Source organism: Musa acuminata, unplaced genomic scaffold, assembly GCF_036884655.1.
Source record: "Musa acuminata AAA Group cultivar baxijiao unplaced genomic scaffold, Cavendish_Baxijiao_AAA HiC_scaffold_1126, whole genome shotgun sequence".
In the NCBI taxonomy this organism is placed as follows: Eukaryota; Viridiplantae; Streptophyta; class Magnoliopsida; order Zingiberales; family Musaceae; genus Musa; species Musa acuminata.
Window position 1 is genome coordinate 953,133 of NW_027021339.1, and position 5,000 is coordinate 958,132.

Genomic DNA, 5,000 nt, shown 5'->3' on the forward strand with positions numbered 1-5,000 from the left:
GATGGGGCTTTCGTATAGCAGGGACGGTGCTGCCTCTCGCTTCGCTCGCTGTCCGCCGCTCGCCGCTCGCTCGTGCAGCCAAAAATGGCCAGTTTTGGCCCGTTTTTGGGCCGTTTTGGCCAGTTTTTGGCCTGTTCTTGCATTGCGCGGTGACCGTCGAGAGCGGAGCAAAACGTCAGCCATCTCAGCACCCTGGAACCCCCCGGGTGGCACAGGGCTGGATGGGGCTTTCGTATAGCAGGGACGGTGCTGCCTCTCGCTTCGCTCGCTGTCCGCCGCTCGCCGCTCGCTCGTGCAGCCAAAAATGGCCAGTTTTGGCCCGTTTTTGGGCCGTTTTGGCCAGTTTTTGGCCTGTTCTTGCATTGCGCGGTGACCGTCGAGAGCGGAGCAAAACGTCAGCCATCTCAGCACCCTGGAACCCCCCGGGTGGCACAGGGCTGGATGGGGCTTTCGTATAGCAGGGACGGTGCTGCCTCTCGCTTCGCTCGCTGTCCGCCGCTCGCCGCTCGCTCGTGCAGCCAAAAATGGCCAGTTTTGGCCCGTTTTTGGGCCGTTTTGGCCAGTTTTTGGCCTGTTCTTGCATTGCGCGGTGACCGTCGAGAGCGGAGCAAAACGTCAGCCATCTCAGCACCCTGGAACCCCCCGGGTGGCACAGGGCTGGATGGGGCTTTCGTATAGCAGGGACGGTGCTGCCTCTCGCTTCGCTCGCTGTCCGCCGCTCGCCGCTCGCTCGTGCAGCCAAAAATGGCCAGTTTTGGCCCGTTTTTGGGCCGTTTTGGCCAGTTTTTGGCCTGTTCTTGCATTGCGCGGTGACCGTCGAGAGCGGAGCAAAACGTCAGCCATCTCAGCACCCTGGAACCCCCCGGGTGGCACAGGGCTGGATGGGGCTTTCGTATAGCAGGGACGGTGCTGCCTCTCGCTTCGCTCGCTGTCCGCCGCTCGCCGCTCGCTCGTGCAGCCAAAAATGGCCAGTTTTGGCCCGTTTTTGGGCCGTTTTGGCCAGTTTTTGGCCTGTTCTTGCATTGCGCGGTGACCGTCGAGAGCGGAGCAAAACGTCAGCCATCTCAGCACCCTGGAACCCCCCGGGTGGCACAGGGCTGGATGGGGCTTTCGTATAGCAGGGACGGTGCTGCCTCTCGCTTCGCTCGCTGTCCGCCGCTCGCCGCTCGCTCGTGCAGCCAAAAATGGCCAGTTTTGGCCCGTTTTTGGGCCGTTTTGGCCAGTTTTTGGCCTGTTCTTGCATTGCGCGGTGACCGTCGAGAGCGGAGCAAAACGTCAGCCATCTCAGCACCCTGGAACCCCCCGGGTGGCACAGGGCTGGATGGGGCTTTCGTATAGCAGGGACGGTGCTGCCTCTCGCTTCGCTCGCTGTCCGCCGCTCGCCGCTCGCTCGTGCAGCCAAAAATGGCCAGTTTTGGCCCGTTTTTGGGCCGTTTTGGCCAGTTTTTGGCCTGTTCTTGCATTGCGCGGTGACCGTCGAGAGCGGAGCAAAACGTCAGCCATCTCAGCACCCTGGAACCCCCCGGGTGGCACAGGGCTGGATGGGGCTTTCGTATAGCAGGGACGGTGCTGCCTCTCGCTTCGCTCGCTGTCCGCCGCTCGCCGCTCGCTCGTGCAGCCAAAAATGGCCAGTTTTGGCCCGTTTTTGGGCCGTTTTGGCCAGTTTTTGGCCTGTTCTTGCATTGCGCGGTGACCGTCGAGAGCGGAGCAAAACGTCAGCCATCTCAGCACCCTGGAACCCCCCGGGTGGCACAGGGCTGGATGGGGCTTTCGTATAGCAGGGACGGTGCTGCCTCTCGCTTCGCTCGCTGTCCGCCGCTCGCCGCTCGCTCGCGCAGCCAAAAATGGCCAGTTTTGGCCCGTTTTTGGGCCGTTTTGGCCAGTTTTTGGCCTGTTCTTGCATTGCGCGGTGACCGTCGAGAGCGGAGCAAAACGTCAGCCATCTCAGCACCCTGGAACCCCCCGGGTGGCACAGGGCTGGATGGGGCTTTCGTATAGCAGGGACGGTGCTGCCTCTCGCTTCGCTCGCTGTCCGCCGCTCGCCGCTCGCTCGTGCAGCCAAAAATGGCCAGTTTTGGCCCGTTTTTGGGCCGTTTTGGCCAGTTTTTGGCCTGTTCTTGCATTGCGCGGTGACCGTCGAGAGCGGAGCAAAACGTCAGCCATCTCAGCACCCTGGAACCCCCCGGGTGGCACAGGGCTGGATGGGGCTTTCGTATAGCAGGGACGGTGCTGCCTCTCGCTTCGCTCGCTGTCCGCCGCTCGCCGCTCGCTCGTGCAGCCAAAAATGGCCAGTTTTGGCCCGTTTTTGGGCCGTTTTGGCCAGTTTTTGGCCTGTTCTTGCATTGCGCGGTGACCGTCGAGAGCGGAGCAAAACGTCAGCCATCTCAGCACCCTGGAACCCCCCGGGTGGCACAGGGCTGGATGGGGCTTTCGTATAGCAGGGACGGTGCTGCCTCTCGCTTCGCTCGCTGTCCGCCGCTCGCCGCTCGCTCGTGCAGCCAAAAATGGCCAGTTTTGGCCCGTTTTTGGGCCGTTTTGGCCAGTTTTTGGCCTGTTCTTGCATTGCGCGGTGACCGTCGAGAGCGGAGCAAAACGTCAGCCATCTCAGCACCCTGGAACCCCCCGGGTGGCACAGGGCTGGATGGGGCTTTCGTATAGCAGGGACGGTGCTGCCTCTCGCTTCGCTCGCTGTCCGCCGCTCGCCGCTCGCTCGCGCAGCCAAAAATGGCCAGTTTTGGCCCGTTTTTGGGCCGTTTTGGCCAGTTTTTGGCCTGTTCTTGCATTGCGCGGTGACCGTCGAGAGCGGAGCAAAACGTCAGCCATCTCAGCACCCTGGAACCCCCCGGGTGGCACAGGGCTGGATGGGGCTTTCGTATAGCAGGGACGGTGCTGCCTCTCGCTTCGCTCGCTGTCCGCCGCTCGCCGCTCGCTCGTGCAGCCAAAAATGGCCAGTTTTGGCCCGTTTTTGGGCCGTTTTGGCCAGTTTTTGGCCTGTTCTTGCATTGCGCGGTGACCGTCGAGAGCGGAGCAAAACGTCAGCCATCTCAGCACCCTGGAACCCCCCGGGTGGCACAGGGCTGGATGGGGCTTTCGTATAGCAGGGACGGTGCTGCCTCTCGCTTCGCTCGCTGTCCGCCGCTCGCCGCTCGCTCGTGCAGCCAAAAATGGCCAGTTTTGGCCCGTTTTTGGGCCGTTTTGGCCAGTTTTTGGCCTGTTCTTGCATTGCGCGGTGACCGTCGAGAGCGGAGCAAAACGTCAGCCATCTCAGCACCCTGGAACCCCCCGGGTGGCACAGGGCTGGATGGGGCTTTCGTATAGCAGGGACGGTGCTGCCTCTCGCTTCGCTCGCTGTCCGCCGCTCGCCGCTCGCTCGTGCAGCCAAAAATGGCCAGTTTTGGCCCGTTTTTGGGCCGTTTTGGCCAGTTTTTGGCCTGTTCTTGCATTGCGCGGTGACCGTCGAGAGCGGAGCAAAACGTCAGCCATCTCAGCACCCTGGAACCCCCCGGGTGGCACAGGGCTGGATGGGGCTTTCGTATAGCAGGGACGGTGCTGCCTCTCGCTTCGCTCGCTGTCCGCCGCTCGCCGCTCGCTCGCGCAGCCAAAAATGGCCAGTTTTGGCCCGTTTTTGGGCCGTTTTGGCCAGTTTTTGGCCTGTTCTTGCATTGCGCGGTGACCGTCGAGAGCGGAGCAAAACGTCAGCCATCTCAGCACCCTGGAACCCCCCGGGTGGCACAGGGCTGGATGGGGCTTTCGTATAGCAGGGACGGTGCTGCCTCTCGCTTCGCTCGCTGTCCGCCGCTCGCCGCTCGCGCAGCCAAAAATGGCCAGTTTTGGCCCGTTTTTGGGCCGTTTTGGCCAGTTTTTGGCCTGTTCTTGCATTGCGCGGTGACCGTCGAGAGCGGAGCAAAACGTCAGCCATCTCAGCACCCTGGAACCCCCCGGGTGGCACAGGGCTGGATGGGGCTTTCGTATAGCAGGGACGGTGCTGCCTCTCGCTTCGCTCGCTGTTCGCCGCTCGCCGCTCGCTCGCGCAGCCAAAAATGGCCAGTTTTGGCCCGTTTTTGGGCTGTTTTGGCCAGTTTTTGGCCTGTTCTTGCGTGGTGCGGTGACCGTCGTGAGCGGAGCAAAACGTCAGCCATCTCAGCACCCTGGAACCCCCCGGGTGGCACAGGGCTGGATGGGGCTTTCGTATAGCAGGGACGGTGCTGCCTCTCGCTTCGCTCGCTGTTCGCCGCTCGCCGCTCGCTCGCGCAGCCAAAAATGGCCAGTTTTGGCCCGTTTTTGGGCTGTTTTGGCCTGTTTTTGGGCTGTTCTTGTGTGGCGCGGTGACCGTCGTGAGCGGAGCAAAATGTCAGCCATCTCAGCACCCTGGAACCCCCCGGGTGGCACAGGGCTGGATGGGGCTTTCGTATAGCAGGGACGGTGCTGCCTCGCGCTTCGCTCGCTGTTCGCCGCTCTCCGCTCGCTCGCGCAGCAAAAAATGGCCAGTTTTGGCCCGTTTTTGGGCTGTTTTGGCCAGTTTTTGGCCTGTTCTTGCGTGCCGCGGCGACCGTCGTGAGCGGAGCAAAACGTCAGCCATCTCAGCACCCTGGAACCCCCCGGGTGGCACAGGGCTGGATGGGGCTTTCGTATAGCAGGGACGGTGCTGCCTCTCGCTTCGCTCGCTGTCCGCCGCTCGCTGCTCGCTCGCGCAGCCAAAAATGGCCAGTTTTGGCCCGTTTTTGGGCTGTTTTGGCCTGTTTTTGGGCTGTTCTTGTGTGCCGCGGCGACCGTCGTGAGCGGAGCAAAATGTCAGCCATCTCAGCACCCTGGAACCCCCCGGGTGGCACAGGGCTGGATGGGGCTTTCGTATAGCAGGGACGGTGCTGCCTCTCGCTTCGCTCGCTGTCCGCCGCTCGCCGCTCGCTCGCGCAGCCAAAAATGGCCAGTTTTGGCCCGTTTTTGGGCCGTTTTGGCCAGTTTTTGGCCTGTTCTTGCGTTGCGCGGTGACCGTCGAGAGC